General features: G+C 43.7%; 1 long non-coding RNA gene and 1 pseudogene across 1 annotated transcript in view; one reads left to right on the top strand and one right to left on the bottom strand.

The window, feature by feature from the left end:
- The window catches only part of LOC122541657, a 7,250-nt gene extending 6,626 nt beyond the window's left edge, over positions 1-624 (top strand). The window contains exon 4 of the long non-coding RNA XR_006309639.1: positions 475-624. This is a non-coding gene — a long non-coding RNA (uncharacterized LOC122541657). The remainder of the gene's footprint in view (positions 1-474) is intronic.
- The window catches only part of LOC122541194, a 55,903-nt pseudogene that overhangs the window by 15,072 nt on the left and 21,839 nt on the right, over positions 1-18,992 (bottom strand).

Below are 18,992 nucleotides of genomic sequence, written 5' to 3'. Positions count from 1 at the left end.
AGGTGTGGGCGCCAGTCTTGCACCTCCTGCGGTTGCAGGGGAAGGTGCGGGGAGTGGAGGTTGGGTTGGTGGGGGGTGTGGATCTGACGAGGGAGTCACGGAGGGAGTGGTCTTTACGGAATGCTGATAGGGGAGTGGGGGAAAATATATCACATTTCCGACGCCCCTCCCCCAAGTCCCTCCTCCCTATCTTTTATCTTAGCCTGCTGGACCAACTTTCCTCATTCCTGAAGAAGGGCTAATGCCCGAAACATCGATTCTCCTGTTCCCTAGATGCTGCCTGACCTGCTGCGCTTTTCCAGCAACACATTTCCATCCCTGCTATTTTAAAGTTGACTTGACTTGATTTATTTATTGTTGTGTGTATTTACTGTATATACTCATGTATAAGTTGACCACTTATTTTTGGCCAAAAAAATCTTGTATTTTCCATATATCTTGTATTTAAGCCGACCCTAGTTCTTCACATTACAGATCAATATTTGAGTCAGTGTGCCTGCCCGCTGTGCTCCACTCCAGCTTTCCAGTCTGCAGGCCATGCCGTTCAATTCTGGGTCTTTCAGTCCGCCAGCCGTCACAGGTTACCTCACATTACAACAGGATCTGGACCAGATGGGCCAATGATCTGAGAAGTGACAGATGAAGTTTCATTTAGGTAAATGTGAGGTGCTGCATTTTGGGAAAGCAAATCTTAGCAGGGCTTATACACTTAATGGTAAGGTCCTACAGAGTATTGCAGAACAAAGAGACCTTGGAATGCAGGTTCATAGCTCCTTGAAAGTGGAGTCATAGGTAGATAGGATAGTGAAGAAGGCGTTTGGTGTGCTTGCCTTTATTGGTCAGCGTATTGAGTACAGGAGTTGGGAGGTCATGTTGCTGCTGTACAGGAAATTGGTAAGGCCATTGTTGGAATATTGCGTGCAATGCTGGTCTCCTTCCTATCAGAAAGATGTTGTGAAACTTGAAAGGGTTCAGAAAAGATTTACAAAGATGTTGCAAGGGTTGGAGAATTTGAGCTATAGGGAGAAGTTGAATAGGTTAGGGTTGTTTTCCCTGGAGCGTCGGAGGCTGAGAGGTGACCTTATAGAGGTTTATAAAATCATGAGGGGCATGGATAGGATAAATAGACAAAGTCATTTCCCTGGGGTGGGGGAGTCCAGAACTAGAGGGCATAGGTTTTGGCTTGAGAGGGGAAAGATATAAAAGAGACCTAAGGAGCAACTTTTTCACTCAGAGGGTGGTACGTGTATGGAATGAGCTGCCAGAGGAAGTGGGGGAGGCTGGTACAATTGCAACATTTAAAAGGCATCTGGGTGGGTATATGAATAGGAAGGGTTTGGAGGGATATGGGCTGGGTGCTGGCAGGTGGGACTAGATTGGGTTGGGATATTTGGTCGGCATGGATGGGTTGGACCGAAGGGTTTGTTTCCATGCTGTACATTTCTATGACTTATGACTCTGACACTCCAGGATTTCAGAATTAATGTTATCCAATGAGTCAGTTTCTGGAGTTTCAGTTACCTGTGGTTTACCAGTGTAAACATATTACAGGGAACGTTCAGGGACTAGGGCCTGCCTGGAAGATGAATTTCCTGTTTTAAATGACCGTATGGATATTGACTTATTTGTGATTATCTTTCTGCTGCTAGTACTTAAAAACTTATTACTACTCTAAAATGAAGTTCAAATGACAATCAAGACTTGAATACAAACTTTTTTCTTCATCATGTGTTCTTTACTCAATTGCAGTAGGTATTACCTATATACTGTAGCATGAAAGTATTAAAATTGCTTTCACACTTTGCATAAGCTGGAGCCATTTTTCTTTGTTTAACTTGGCAAATATCCAAGATATTGTTTATTTATTTTAGACAGAGATATGGCTCTTGTTTGTCCATTTTTTTCAGATGCCAAATGTGAATTTCATCCTGAGAAAACAGTACTTCGTGTATAAGTCATGTATAATTTCAGCTCAAAAATAGTCACTAAAACTCGACCTATACACGTGTATATATGGTATTACAAATACAGTGAATAGTGTTGCTTAGTATTGCCACTCTCCAATGCCATCTTAAACACACAAAATAAATCAAAATGCAGAATATGAAGCTAGAAAAAAAACACAAAATTCATCTTCTAGCCTTATCGCAATAAAGTTAGTTGGTATTTGGAACAACTCCTGCTTCTCGCTCTCCCATGGGCCTTGATCAGGGTACATATACCCTGATGCTTTTTATGACAAGGCTTTCTAGAAATCACATAACTGGTAATAACTGCTTGCTCTTCTGCAGAACCTGCTGGGAATGTTGTGAATAGTATATGGCATAGAAAGGCAATTGTTTCATTTGGTTAAAATAGAGGAAAGCCTTCTGATAACTAGCTGAGTTGAACGAAAATGTCTGCCTAGCTAATCTGTCCCTTTTCTAAAATGAAAACCCTCTAAAATGATTCTTGGTGAAACCTATTTATTGTTTTGTAAAAGTAATTGAATAAATATCTCAAGATTGTATTTCCTCAGCAAGTTGTACTTGCAGGACACAACTGTGTGTGGCTAGTGACCACATGTGCCAGAACATCCACAGTGACAATCTTTAGAATATCCTATGTTTTATCCCTTTGTCTTCATGAATAACCCATTGACCAAAGTGTTTATTTTTCCAGAAAGTCAATCTCTCTATATAAATATGCTCTTTTCCCCTCTTTTGATGAAGAGTGTCTGTGCCTGGATTTTAATAGAAATCAGTTGTTAATTTTGGTGATTGAGCTCTGGTAGTTTCTGTCCATGAGCCCCAATGAGTTTTCTTGCACTATTCTCCGCAATTTGCTTTATTAGCCTGTATGGCATCCTGCTCATATTACCTTATTGGATCTAATGACTGCTAGGATTGCCTGTGACAATACTATTTTTAAACCTAACTATACACTTGATCAAGTACTTTCCAAGTTGCTCATGTCACTCTTTGACTTCTGACCCTTCTTAAAGAGCACATAACACCAATATAGTCTAACAGGTTTACTTGAAATCACAAGCTTTCAGAGTGCTGCTCCTTTGTCAGATGAAGTGGGTGATAGAGGAAGACTAAGGAATTACAGAACAGTTTAGCCTGACACCTGTGGTGGGGAAATTGTTGAAGTCTATAATCAAGGATAGGATAATTAATCTCAGTTAATATCAGTTCATCTGGGGGAATTGGCATGAATTCATGAAGGGTAGGTCATACCTGACAAATCTCAGAGTTTTTGAAGAGGTGACAAAGCTGATGACATAGATCAAGATTAGAGTGGTGCTGGAAAAGCACAGCAGGTCAGGCAGCATCCGAGGAACAGGAAAATTGACGTTTGAAGGGCTGATGAAGGGCTTTTGCCTGAAATGTCGATTTTCCTGCTCCTCAGGTGCTGCCTGACCTGTGGTGCCTTTCCAGCACAACTCTAATCTTGACTCTAATCTCCAGCATCTGCAGTATCCACTTCCGCCTGGTGATGTAGATCAGTCAATGGATGTTGTTTATGTGGACTTCCAGAAGGTTTTTGAGAGACTGTTAGTTAAGGCAGAAGCCCTTGGAACTTAAGGCAAATTACTGACATGGACAGGAAATTAGTTGACTGGTAGGAAACAAAGAGTTGGAATAACAGGTAAGCTCTCAAATTGGCAGGAAGTGACTAGTGGTGTCCTGTAGGGATGAGTGTTCACCTCAATTAATCATAATATTTACTAATGACTTGGATAATGGCATTAAAAGTCAAATATCCAGATTTGCTGAAGACACAAAATCTTTGTAGACAGTGGAGATGACGACACAAAATTGCAACAAGATATTGATAAATTAGGTGAATGGGCAAAGTTGTGGAAGATGGATTTTAATAAGAACAAGTGTAGGGTTATTAATTTCAGTAGGATAGATCAGGGTGTTTTTCTTTTAAGACAATGTTAACCATAGTGGATATCCGATGAGATTTGGGGTTTCAGGAGCATAGATCCTTAAAATGCCACAAATGTGAAAAAATAGGTCAAGAAGGCCATTGGAATGTTGGCCTTCATGTCTACGCTGGAGCATAGGGATACAGATGTTATACTGCAATTATACAAAACCCTAGTTAGATCCTATTTAGAATAGTGTGAGCAGAACTGGGCACCGCTCCTGAGGAAGGATGTTTTGGCTCTGGAGGGAAGTCACCACAGATTTACAAAACCTAACGCCTGAAATTCAGGTATTATCTATGAGGAAAGATTGGACCTTTAGTCTGTAGAATTTATAAGGTTAAAAGGTGGTCTAATTAAGGTCTTCAGGATATTAACAGGGAAAGAAAGGGAAGATAAAGATAAGCTTTTTCCATTGGTTGAAGATTCCAGATCCAAAATTAGGGTCAGGCCATTCAGGAGAGACATGAGAAACATTTCTACATGTGAAAAGAAGTGGAGATTTGGAACTCTCTTCTTCAAATGATGATCAATACTTATTAAATTGTTAAATTTAAGTCATTGAGTCAGAGAGATGTACAGCACGGAAACAGACCCCTCAGTCCAACTTGTCCATGCCGAGCAGATAACCCAACCTAGTCTAGTCCCGCTTGCCAGCACCCAGCCCATATCCCTCCAAACCCCTCCTATTCATATACCCATCCAGATGCCTTTTAAATATTGCAATTGTACCAGTCTCCATCACTTCCTCTGGCAGCTCAGTCTATACACGTACCACCCTCTGCGTGAAAAGATTGCCTCTTAGGTCTCTTTTATATATTTCCCCTCTCACCCTAAACCAATGTCCTCTGGTTTTGGACTCTCACACCCCAGGGAAAAGACTTTGTCTATTTATCCTATCCATGCCTCTCATGATTTTATAAACCTTTATAAGGTCACCCTCAGACTCCGACACTCCAGGGAAAACAGCCCCAGCCTGTTCAGCCTCTCCCTATAGCTCAACAGAATTGCACACAATATTCCAACAGTGGCCTAACCAATGTCCTGTACAGCTGCAACATGACCTCCCAACTCCTGTACTCAATACTCTGGCCAATAAAGGCAAGCATACCAAACGCCTTCTTCACTATCCTATCTACCTACGGCTCTACATTCAAGGAGCTATGAACCTGCACTTCAAGGTCACTTTGTTCAGCAACATTCCCTCGGATCTTACCATTAAGTGTATAAGTCCTGCTAAGATTTCCTTTCCAAAAATGCAGCACCTAACATTTATCGAAATTAAACTCCATCTGCCACTCCTCAGCCCTTTGGCCCATCTGATCAAGACCCTGTTGTCCTATAATCTGAGGTAACCTCTTTCACTGTCCACTACACCTCCAATTTTGGTGTCAAATGCAAACTTCCCCTTAACCCTATTTGGCAAAGCTGTCACATGTCCCTTTTTGCCCTCCTGCTTTCCCTCTTAAGTAAACATCTGCTGACTTTATACTCTTCTAAGGTTCACTTGATCTATCGCGTCTCTCCCTGACATATGCTTCCTTCTATTTCTTAACCAAACTCTCAATTTCTCTCGTCATCCACTATTTCTTTACACCTACCAGCCTTTCCTTTCACCCTTACAGGAATATTCTGTCTCTGCACTCTCATTATCTCATTTCCGAAGACTTCCCATTTTCCAGCCATCCTTTTATGAGCAAACATCTGCCCCCCATCAGTTTTTGAAAGTTCTTCGTAATACTGTCAAAATCAGCCTTCCTCCAGTTTAGAACTTCAAGTTTTGGATTAGATTACTTACAGTGTGGAAACAGACCCTTCAGCCCCTCAAGTCCACACCGACCCGCCGAAGCGCAACCCACCCATACCCCTACATTTACCCCTTACCTAACACTACGGGCAATTTAGCATGGCCAATTCACCTGACCTGCACATCTTTGGACTGTGGGAGGAAACCGGAGCACCCGGAGGAAACCCACGCAGACACGGGGAGAACGTGCAAACTCCACACAGTCAGTCGCCTGAGGCGGGAATTGAACCCGGGTCTCTGGCGCTGTGAGGCAGCAGTGCTAACCACTGTGCCACCGTGCCGCCCACTTGATAGATCTGGTCTATCCTTTTCCATCACTATTTTAAAACTAATATAAGTATGGTCGCTGGCCCCAAAGTGCTCCCCCACTGACACATCAGTTACCTGCCCTGCCTTATTTCCCAAGAGTAGGTCAGGTTTTGCACCTTCTCTAGTAGGTACCTCCACATACTGACTCAGAAAATGTTCTTGTACACACTTAAGAAATTCCTCTCCATCTAAACCCTTAACACTACGGCAGTCCCAGTCTATGTTTGGAAAGTTAAAATCCCCTACCAAAACTGCCCTATTATTCTTGCAGATAACTTAAATCTCCTTACAAATTTGTTTTTCAATTTCCCGCTGACTATTAGGGGGTCTATAATACAATCCCAATAAAGTGATCATCCCTTTCTTATTTCTCAGTTCTCAGAAATAACTTCTGTGGATGTATTTCTGGGAATATCCTCCCTGAGTTCAGCTGTAATGCTGTCCCTTGTCAAAAATGCCACTCTCTCCCCCGCCTCTTACTATCCTTCCTGTAGCATTTGTATCCTGGAACATTAAGCTGCCAGTTCTGTCCATCCCTGAGCCACATTTCTGTAGCTGCTATGATATCCCAGTCCCATGTTCCTAACCATGCCCTGAGTTCATCTGCCTTCCCTGTTGGGCCCCTTGCATTGAAATAAATGCAGTTTAATTTATTAGTCTTACCTTGTTCTCTGCTTTGTCCCTACCTGCCCTGAATGTTTGAATGACCTCTTTTCTCAACTGTACCAGCTCGATTGATCTCTTTGCTCACTACCTCCCTGGGTCTCAGCCCCCCCCCCCACATCTCTAGTTTAAATGCTCCCGAGCAGCTCTCGCAAATCTCCCTGCCAGTATATTAGTTCCTCACCAATTCAGGTGCAATCCGTCCTTCTTATACAGGTCATTTCTACCCCACAATTATCCAAAAATATGAATCCTTCTCCCAAACACCAGCTCCTCAGACACACATTCATCTGCTCTATCCTCCTATTCCTACCCTCACTAGCTCGTATTACCGGGAGTAATCGAGATATTACTACCGCAAGGACCTCCTTTTTAAATTCCTGCCTAACTTTCTATATTCTCACTTCAGAATCTCATTCTTTTCCCTTCCTATGTTGTTGGTTCCAATGTGTACAATGACCTCCTGCTGGCCCCTCTCTCCCTTGAGAACGTTCTGCACCCTCTCTGAGATATCCTTCATCATGGCACCAGGGAGGCAATTCACCATTTTGATTTTTCGCTGCTGGCCACAGAAACATCTGTCATCTCATTCTTTTCCCTTCCTATGTTATTGGTTCCAATGTGTACAATGACCTCCTGCTGGCCCCTCTCTCCCTTGAGAACGTTCTGCACCCTCTGAGATATCCTTCATCATGGCACCAGGGAGGCAATTCACCATTTTGATTTTTCACTGCTGGCCACAGAAACATCTGTCTGTGCCCCTGACTAGAGAGTCCGCTAACACAATTGATTGCTTAGAGCCTTATGTACCCCTCATTACATTCGAGCCTGTCTTGATACCAGAAACTTGGCTGTTCATGCTACATTCCCCTGAAAGTCCATCACTCCCTACGTTTTCCAAAACAGCAGACCTGTTTGAAATGGGGATAGCCATAGAAGACTCCTGCACGATCTGTCTACCTCTATTACCTTTCCTGGAGTTAACCCATCTCCCTGACTGTATCTGTGGCTTTCTTCCCTTCCTATAACTGCCATCCATCACACCCCCTTGCTCTTGTAAATTCCTCATTGCCTCTAACTGTCACTCCAACCAATCCATTCAATCTGACAGGATTCACAACGAACAGCATTTATTGCAGACATAATCCTTAGTAACACTTAAACTCTCCCTAAGGTCCCACATCTGACAAGAAGAGCATATCAGTTTACTAAAGGCCATTTTTGCTTCTTCCAATCTACAGACCCAGAAATAGCACTGTATTATTCCTCTACAAAACACTGCTGCAGGCTAACTTAATACTTATGACTTAAGAGACAAATCTCAATAAAACTTATCATCAAGAAAGAACCCACTCTACTCACTATATTGTAGATTTACAGCAAGGCTATACTTAAAGCTATTCACTTACTTGTTTCTGTGCTGTGACCTCTCCCAAACAGGTTCCTCCAAGATCAGTTGTGAATTGTGTTGTTTAAGTTTTCCGAGATGCATTCCGATGAATGAATTCAAACAGCAAAGGCAGTAACTGCACAGGTTCACTGCTGTGTCAGTTGGCAGTGTGAGTTTCTTTCTTTCTCTCTCTCTCTCCCCTGCACTGACCTGACCATTTGCTGCCAATTGTCTGTCCTTCTCCCTTTTAAAAGTGCAGTTGTTTTGACTTTTGTTTCCTCCAAAGTTCCAAAACAGTGCAACAGCATATAAAGCAGTAACTGCTACTCCTGGAATTTGGGGAAATCACCTCCAACACCTAAAATATCTCAAAGAAGGAGCAACCTGTTACAACCAGAAATTCTTCCCGTCCTCCATCTTCGATTGCCCAGAATCCTAATCTGAGACAAATTTTCATTAAGCAAGGGTATCAACAAATATGGAGTTAGGCCACAGATCAGTCATGATCCTATTGAATGGTGGAATGCAGATTTGAAGGGTTGAATGGCCTATTGCTGTTCCTGTGTTCCTAAATAGAAACATCCCAGAGGCACACAGATGGCATGACTGCCATTTATTACAAGTGCATATTTATAAATATATTGCTATTTAAGAACCAGGCTTCACAAGTTACCCATCCTTGGTGTCATCCCATCTTAGAACCCTAAGGCAGTGTTACTTTTCTCCAATACCATATGTTGCCAAACATCCTCTTGTCATTCAATGTGGGACTATCACATCCCTTTAAATGGCTGAAAATATTCACTTTTATTCAATATCAGCAAAAGTGAAGAAAAAAGAATCAGACAAAACTTGCATTTGCTTCTGGGGACAGACAGTGACTGTTTTCCTTTTGAGCAGTGACAAATTTCTAGGTACTGAATTATCACTGGACCCTGCTTACCTCTACTGAAACCATGTGTCAATCAAGACCAGCCTGGCTTGTTGCACCTGATGCTGCACTGCTTTATCAAGCAGAAGGTGATGCTCCTTCTGCTCAGTGTCCTCATCTCCTTTCTCAGAAGGATGCCGCATTCTCCCAACTTGTCAACATCATCACATCCCCTTCTTACCTTTCTGCAGCTGTGACAGCACAGCATTCTAGGATTGATTGGGCACATTCTGTCCAGAGTGCACTTCAAGGCTGCCCCAGACCAATTCAAGCATCAGAATCTCCTCTTCAGCAGACTTATTGTCTGCTCCACAATGACCTTAGTTGAAGAATAGGTTGCATTGTATCTATACTCAGGGTCAGTAAGGAAGTTGACTCACAGAATCACCAGTGATGATTACAGATGGTAACGTTGCTTTCCCAGTAACCGTTCTTGCAGGATATTGGCTTATGATGGTTTAGAATACTCCTCCACAGAGTGAAACATGGAGGACTCCAGCAGGAGGGCAATTAAATGCCTTTTTCTTGTCCTTTGAGATTGGGTCTTCTTCTGATTAATGCAACACAAGCCATGTTGTGCAAAAAGTTGTGTAAGAAATTGTATGTGCTGCATGGTAACTGATATCTTGTCCACAGTGGTTAGCACTGCTGCCTCACAGCGCCAGAGACCCGGGTTCAATTCCCGCCTCAGGCGACTGACTGTGTGGAGTTTGCACGTTCTCCCCGTGTCTGCGTGGGTTTCCTCCGGGTGCTCCGGTTTCCTCCCACAGTCCAAAAATGTGCAGGTCAGGTGAATTGGCCACGCTACATTGCCCGTGGTGTTAGGTAAGGGGTAAATGTAGGGGTATGGGTGGGTTGCGCTTTGGCGGGTCGGTGTGGACTTGTTGGGCCGAAGGGCCTGTTTCCACACTGTAATGTAATGTAATCTAAAAATCTAATCCCAAGAAAGGCAGCATTGCATATAAAAACATATTGATAAATAATTACAGTTGCAGATGAGGGGGAAATCAGTTCCTTACCCTTGTGCAGCCTATGGGATCTTCAATTGTCTTTGTGAATACAGAGGAATCCCGAATATCGGATTATCTGGCAAGACTGCACGTTCCTGTTATCTGGCATTCGATTATCTGGAATTCGATTAACTGAATGAAATAATCCCCGCTCGGATAATCGAGGTACCTCTGTATAGGTGACACTTTTAAGTTCGATTGTGATTATGTCTGCTTTGCAGAGGTGGCTATATTCAACAGCAATGACCAATGATATGGCCAATATTTTAAAAATTAATTTGTGTGATGTGGGCATTGCGAGCTGACCAGCATTCATCGTCTGTCCATAGTTGCCCTTGAGAAGGTGGTGGTGAACTGCCTTCTTGAGCTGCTGCAATCCAACAGGATTGTGACCAGGATGTGTATCCTATACAGGTGGAGGCATCATACACTTCAAACACTGGATGCGATGATTACAGATTACTTCAATCTGTACTGTGAAAGTGACTAATGAATGCAGTTTCCCTTGAGGTTCACAAGTAGAGCCTCAATGCCCACTCACTCTGGATGCGGTCGTATCCATTCTCCATTTTCAGTATGCGTTTGCAACTTACACAAGTTTGGAAACTAGTTACTCAGTACAGTGAGTTAATCAAGAGATCTCTCTTTAAATTTCCATGTTGTTTGGTTCTTCCTGGAACTCTCTGTCAAGCACCTTAATCTTTCACACATTCCCATTCAACTCTTTGAATTATGACTTCATTTCACATTTCCTGCTGAGTTCTGATCCTCCAACTTCGTTGTGCAAACCAAGATGTTGCTGTTGATTTTCTCCACACCCCCATCACAATTATTTTCCCCATGTATCCCAGCATGCTACCTCCAATCCCATATCATTGATAACTACAGGTGAGTTGCTGGAAGATTGGAGGTTGGCTAACATTGTGCCATTGTTTAAGAAAAGTGGTAAGAGAACACCAGGGAACTATTGACTGGTGAGCCTGACATCGGTGATGGGCAAGTTGTTGAAGGGAATCCTGAGGGATAGGATTTACATGTATTTGGAAAGGCAAGAACTGGTTAGGAATAGTTTTTTGATAAAGTAACAAAGAAGATTGATGAGGGCAGACTGGTGGATGTGATCTATCTGGACTTCAGTAAGGCATTCGACAAGGTTCCTCATGGTAGACTGGTTAGCAAGGTTAGATCACATGGGACACAAGGAGAACTAGCCATTTGGATACAGAACTGGCTTGAAGGTAGAAGACAGAGGGTGGTGGTGGAGAGTTGCTTGCAGACTGGAGACCTGTGACCAGTGGTGTGCCATAAGGATCAGTGCTGAGTCCACGGCTTTTTTATCATTTATATAAATGATTTGGATGTAAACATAGGAGTTATGATTAGTAAGTTTGCAGGTAACAGTAAAATTGGAGGTGCAGTGGACAGTGAAAAAGGTTACCTCAGAGTACCATGGGATGGAGTTTAATTTAGATAAATGTGAGGTGCTGCATTTTGGAAAGGCAATTCAGGGCAGGACTTAGAGACCTTAACGGTAAGGTCCTGGGGAGTGTTGCTGAACATAGAGACCTTGGAGCGCAGATTCATAGTTCCTTGAAAGTGGAGTGTCAAATAGAATAGTGAAGAGAGCGTTTGGTATGCTTTCCTTTAATGGTCAGTGCATTGAGTATCAGAGTTGGGAGGTCATGTTGCGACTGTACAGGACTTTGGTTTGGCCACTTTGCAGTTCAGTTCTGTTCTCCCTCCTACAAGAATGATGTTGTGAAACTTGAAAGGGTTCAGAAAAGATATACGAGGATATCACCAGGGTTGGAGGGTTTGAGCTACAGGGAGAGGCTGAATAGGCTGGGGTTGTTTTCTCTGGAACGTCGGATGGGTGACTTTGTAGAGGTTTATAAAATCATGAGAGGCATGGATAGGGTAAATAGGCAATGTCTCTTCCCCAGGGTGGGTGAGTCCAAAACTAGAGGGCACAGGTTTAAGGTGAGAGGAGAACAATATAAAAGGGATCCAAGGGACAACTTTATCACACCTTAATCATGTTTGGAAAGAGCTGCCAAAGGAAGTGGTGGAGGTTGGTACAATTACAATGTGCTCACACAAGAGAGAGACCATTCATATGTGAAGTGTGTGATAAACCATTCCCAGACTCAGTGACCCTCTGCATACATCAACACATTCACATAATGACAAAACCATTCGTGTGCAAGGTGTGCAACAAATCATTTTCACTGTCATCGACCCTCTGCAAACACCAACACGCTCCTTACACTTCATGTGCAAGGTTTGTGAGAAAACTTTCACTAATTCCTCTGATCTCCTGAAGCACCAACACATTCGCACAGGAAAACCATTCACGTGTATGGAGTGCAGAAAATCTTTCTCAACATCATGATTCTTCCGCACCCACCAATACATTCACAAAGAGAAGAAACCATTCGGTTGTGACATGTGTAGCCCATCCTTCTCCATATCATCATCCTTCCACACACACCAGCATATTCACACAGGAGCAAAACCATTCACCTGTGAGGTATGCGACAAATCATTCTCGCAGTCATTGAGCCTTCATGTACACCAACATATTCTCAAAGAGTGGAAACCACTTAGGTGTGAGGTGTGTGACAAATCCTTCTCAGTGTCATCAAACTTCCACCGACACCAACATATTCACACGGGAGAAACCATTCACAGATCATTCTTCAGATTATCAAAACTCCTGTGCCATCAGAAGATCCACACAGGAGATTAATCCTTCAACTATGAGGTTTGCAATAAATATACTGTGATGTCTCCCAGAACATCACAGGATTCAAAAGGGGAGGATCTCTAATCGGTCCGATATTTCTGCAAGGCTTTCACCCACTCCTTTTATCTTTTGAACGACTATCAGACCTTCACAGTTAAGAAATCAATGATATGGATTGGAGCTGGGTCACCTGCATCCATAGCATTGAGAGCTGTCTGTGTCTGTCACACAGGGGGAGCTGACATTCCAAGGCACTGTCTGTCTCAGCAGGGTCTGTCCCAAACCTCTCCCACCATCAGGCCAATTGTTTCAAGAAGGTCAACTTAACCTTTGGCCTGATCAGCAAGCATCACCAAATGAAGACATCAATATATACAGAATATCCTGTTTGTTATGTTCTATTGTGAGGGGAATTAAATGCAAGAGTAGGGAGGTTATGCTTCAGTTGGGGCATTGGGGAAACCACATCTGGAGTACTTTGCACACTACTGTTCACTACTATGCAAGCAGTTCAGGGAAAGTTTACGAGATTATTGTCTGGAATGAGCAGATTACCTTATGAGGAAAAGCTAGACAGGCCAGGCCTGCATCTTCTGGAGTTTAGAAGAGTCGGAGATGACTTAAATGGATCAATTAAGTTGAGGCACATAGGAGTAGTGTAAGATCCTGAGGACACATGACTGGAGGGATGTTGAAGGGATGCCTCTTCTGTGGGAGAATCTAGAACTAACGGTCACAGTTTAAAACTTAAGGGGTTATCCAACTAAAATGGACACAAGGCAACTTTGTTTTTCTGAGGGTTGAGAGTCTTTGGGATTCTTCAAGAGGCTGTTGATACAGAATCTTTTAATAAGGTCTTTTAATCTTTTAAGCCAGAGATAGATAATTCTTGATTATCAAGGGGATGAATGATTATCAGGGATGTGTAGTTGAGGTTAAAATTAAATCAGCCATGACTCTCTGAATCGAGGAACAGGCTTGCAGGCTCAAATGGATGACTCTTGTTTCTTGTTTGTATAGGTAAAAACAAGGACTGCAGATGCTGGAAACCAGAGTCTAGATCAGCGTGGTGTTGGAAAAGCACAGCAAGTCAGGCAGCATCCGAGGAGCAGGAAAATCAACGTTTCGGGCAAAAGCCCTTCATCGGGAATAGAAGCCGTGTGCCTTCAGAGTGCAGAGATAAATGAGAGGAGGGTGGGGGTGGGGAAAAAGTAGCATAGAGTACAATAGGTGATGGGGGTGGGGATGGAGGTGATAGGTCAGAGAGGAGGGTGCACTGGCTCCATTGGATACTGTTCACACAGCAACTTGCATTTACCTCTAAACTAGTAGAGCATTCCAAGGCTTGGATTTCATTAATGATTCCAGTTCAGTTCTCCCTTTTTGAAAGAAACATTTTCGCTATGCCTGCCCGACCAAATCCTTTAAAATGAAAGATCCTCTATCTGGGCACCCCTGGGGCCTTCTCTACTCTGCCCCACCCTGTTCTGTTCAGTCAGTCCTGATCAAGTGCTGTACGCGCACGGCAATTCTGTTTCTGTTTGAAGTGACACTTGGGAGCCTGTGCACGGAGGGGGTGTAAGTAAAACTGTTACAGATTCCTCCCACACATGTCCCTTAATAATGGCACTGATTGACAGTAAAGGCGAGAAATGGCAATTCCTATTAATCTCAACACAATTTTCGAGTGTAAAATGGTGTGTTACACCACCGCCCATTGAAATAAGGAGGCAGCAATGGCTGATTTAACTGAGTATTAACTATCTTTCCAGGCAAATGTGAATCAGTCTGGACAGCATCCAAGTTCTTTGTGGCAATGATACTCTCCTGATGATAGGTTACACTGGAGTTTGATGCATTAACAAGATGTTGGTTCTCACACACAGGCCTCGTTTTCAGCAACCCCCTCTACAGTGGTTCCAAACCTTTCTGGTTCAACGGTGGATGTGACTGGAGTCTCACCGACAAGGAAAACAATCCAAGTCATGGCATTTGTGACAGCATTAAGGTTGTCAGCCACCATATTGGAGGGCTGTAGCTCCAGACCCCTCAGCATGTATCTCTGATAGTGAGGACAGCCGAGAGGATCATCGGGGTCTCTCTTCCCTCCATTATAGACAGGTTGCACCCGAAAGGCTAAGACCATGGAAGACCTCACACACCCCTCACTTAAACTCCTCAGGGCGGGCTGGGCCGACAGCGCGGGTCACTGAGGGCGGGCTGGGCCGACAGCGCGGGTCACTGAGGGCGGGCTGGGCCGACCGCGCGGGTCACTGAGGGCGGGCTGCGCCGACCGCGCGGGTCACTGAGGGCGGGCTGCGCCGACAGTGCGGGCCACTGAGGGCGGGCTGCGCCGACCGCGCGGGTCACTGAGGGCAGGTTGCGCCGACCGCGCGGGTCACTGAGGGCAGGTTGCGCCGACCGCGCGGGTCACTGAGGGCGTGCTGCGCCGACCGCGCGGGTCACTGAGGGCGTGCTGCGCCGACCGCGCGGGTCACTGAGGGCTTGCTGCGCCGACAGTGCGGGTCACTGAGGGCAGGCTGCGCCGACAGTGCGGGTCACTGAGGGCGGGCTGGGCCGACAGCGCGGGTCACTGAGGGCAGGCTGCGCCGACAGTGCGGGTCACTGAGGGAGGGCTGCGTCGACAGCGCGGGTCACTGAGGGCGGGCTGGGCCGACAGCGCGGGTCACTGAGGGAGGGCTGCACCAACAGCATGGTTCATTAAGTGTAACTAATTCGGGGTTAAAGATTTAGTTATGTAGCATTTCTTTAAAAAAATGTTCTTGCAAACTTGTATGGATACACCATAGAAAGCCTCCTATCTGGATGCATCACAGCATTGTATGGCAACTGCTCTTCCCAAGACTGCAAGAAATTAGAGTTGTGAACACAGCCCAGTCCATCATGCAAACCAGCTCCCATCCATTGACTTCATCTGTACTTCCCACTATATTCAGGAAAGCAACCAAAGTAATCAAAGACTCCTCCCACCCCAATTGTACTCTCTTTGACCATCTTCCATCGGGTAGAAGGTTGAGTTAGAATACGTATATGAACAGATTCAAGAACAGCTTCTTCCCAGCTGTTATCAGATGTGTTAAATTTAACATTGATCTCTCTCTCTCTCTGCAGCTTCTTGGTAGCTGTAATCTGCACTCTGTTCTGTTACCTTGATGCACTTTTACAGTATGATCTGACGGTAAAGCATATAAGACAACAATTTTCACTGTATCACAGTATACATGACAGCAATAAATCAAATAAAAGTCAGAATTCCATTTTGTGAAATAATCTATCTTGATTCTAATGTACTTAACAATCCCATGACACTGACCAACTAAATTATGAGAAACAGCCAGCAGTGATATTAGAAGAACCTCAATTATACTGTAATTGAAGAATAATTGTTGCTAAATTATAAAAAGAATTTTTGGGAGAATAGAAAAGAAAAAAATCACAGAGACTGTTAAAACTGTCATCGGGTCTTAAAGCTACAGGCAATAAATCAGGGCTATAATTCGAAGTCAAAATCAGCAAGTCGAAAACAACCCATTGTTTGAGAGTTGTTGTGGTGCAGTGGTAGTGACCTTATCTCTGGGCCAGAAGGCCTGGGTTAAAGTTTCACAATGATACCATAGCAAGTCTGAACAGGTTGTTCAAAAGAAGTTGGCACTTTATGTAAGCAGGAAAGACCAATTAAGTTGACAAGTATTACATTGTTTGGAAGTTGAGTTCAAACAACTTTTAATTAAGGGGTATTAATGCAAAAAGAATATGAAGGTTCGGAGGATTCTGTTAATATCCAATCACAGTACCCCTGATTGAGCCAAGAGGCCCAGGTTCAAGTCCCATCTGCTCCAAACATCTGTAATAACATCTCTGTATAGGTTGATTAGAAAATATAAAATCAGTATTCTGAGTGCTATGCTTTTGAGTAGCCAGGGGGCAGATGAATTGTGGTCCTTCTCCAGGTTGAACTTAGATGAGTCAAAATGTATTAGTTTCATTAGGGTTAATCGGGGATTTCTGTGAACGTGAAAACTTGAGGTCAGGAATGTTAGTTAAATTTTAGCAGTTTTCTGAATCAAGCAGGGACTTTTGTTGGCATGAAGACTTGTTGTTTTGTCTCTTGGAAGGAAGAGGTTTCATGTCCAGGAGCTGAGTTTTTAATCCAATTTGAAGTTATACAGTCACACAGCATAGAGGTGACTAAGCGCTTCAGTCCACCATGTCTTTCCTAACCAACAAACACTAAACTACATTACTCCCATGTACCTGTACATCTCCAATAAGCCCATGTGTCCTAGCATTTTGTCGAGATGCTTCTTAAGTATTGCAAGAATACCTTCCTCCATCACCCTCTCAGGCAGCCTGTTTCAGATTTCTAGCAATCTCTGGTGAGAAAATGTTTGATCAGATCCCCTCTAAACCATTCAATTCTCACCTTAAACCTGTGCCCTGTGGTTTTAGACACATCTGCCACTGGAAAAAGGCTCTCATGATCTACCCTCTCTCTGCCTCTCATAATTTTGTATACCTCAATTAGATACCCATTTAAGTCTCCTCTGCTGCAGGAAAAACAAACCCAGCCTATCCTTATGACTGAGACTTTCCATCCCAGGCAACATTCCGGTGAATCTCCTCTGCATCCCATCCAGTGCAATCATATCTTTCCAATAGTGTGGTGACCAGCAATGTACACAGTATTCAATCTGTGGCCTAACCAATGTTTTATAAAGCTGGATCATTATTTCCTTGCTCCTATATTCTACATCCTGACCAATGAAGGCAAGTATCCTATATGCTGCCTTCTTCACCTTGTCAACCTGTGCTAATACCTTTAAGGATCTATGGATTTGTACACCAAGGCCCCTTTGTGCCTCAGAATTCCGTAAGGATCGACCATTCGTTGTGTATACCCTTCCCTTGTAAGACCTTCTAAAAGGCATTATCCCATACCTATCAGGATTAAATTCCATTTGCCATTGCTCTGCCCATTTTACCAGCTGATCAATATCAGAGTAGCCTGAGACCATCCTCAATGCTACCAATAATTTTTGTGTCATCATCAGGTGCTGCCTGTCCAACTGTACTTTTCCAGCACCACACTTTGACTGTGAAGTCTAATACACAACTTCTAAAAGTTGGCCTTGTGTTTCTGATGTGTAACTTTTGTGTCATTGGTTTGTTACTTAAATAGTTCTTTGTTAAATTAATCTCTTATTTAGGTTAGATTAGGTTAGGTTCCCTACAGTGTGGAAACAGGCCCTTAGGCCCAACCAGTCCACACCGACCCTCTGAAGAGTAACCCACCCAGACCCATTTCCCTGACTGATGCACCTAACACTACGGGCAATTTAGCATGGCCAATTCACCTAACCTGCACATCTTTGGACTGTGGGAGGAAACCGGAGCACCCGGAGGAAACCCACGCAGACACGGGGAGAATGTGCAAACTTATTTGATCATACTTAATAAAAACTGATATTATTCTTTAATTCACCATCTTGCCTGGTGGTATCGTTTGGTTGAAATTGAAGCATTTGAACGATGTGCATTACATGGATGAATTCAAGATTTTAAGCTAGGCAAGCTCAAACAAACTGAACTAATCTAAAATTATTTAAATTCCTTTTATAACTAATACTGCATCAAGAGATTGTGGTATTGACAGGTGCCCCTCCACCCTGGACAAATTTCCATGAGTACTCCCTGCTTCAGCCCTGAACTCAAAAGCTTCTCCAGTTTCTCTCCTTGTCCTCTCTCTGAGCTTATTTTGTCCATGAAAACCCTTCTATCCTGGGCATGTGCTGATCCCAACACTGCATTTCACCCCCACCTTGGATACTGTGGGTCTTTCTCTTCTGATCTGCTGTCACACACATCTAAGGATACACATCCCACACTGATGTTGTCAGTTTGAAAGCCTCCGAGGAGGAAGTATGCTATTCCCACACTAGAAATCTCTGTCAAACATTTACCAGGGGAACACAGAACATAGAAGAATACAGCGCAGTACAGGCCCTTTGGCCCTCGATGTTGCGCCAATCCAAGCCCACCTAACCTACACTAGCCCACTATCCTCCATATGCCTATCCAATGCCCGCTTAAATGCCCATAAAGAGGGAGAGTCCACCACTGCTACTGGCAGGGCATTCCATGAACTCACGACTCGCTGAGTAAAGAACCTACCCCTAACATCTGTCCTATACCGACC

Source organism: Chiloscyllium plagiosum, chromosome 37, assembly GCF_004010195.1.
Source record: "Chiloscyllium plagiosum isolate BGI_BamShark_2017 chromosome 37, ASM401019v2, whole genome shotgun sequence".
Taxonomy (NCBI): Eukaryota; Metazoa; Chordata; class Chondrichthyes; order Orectolobiformes; family Hemiscylliidae; genus Chiloscyllium; species Chiloscyllium plagiosum.
Note: the sequence above shows the minus strand (reverse complement) of the source record. Positions and strands in the feature narration are given on the sequence as shown.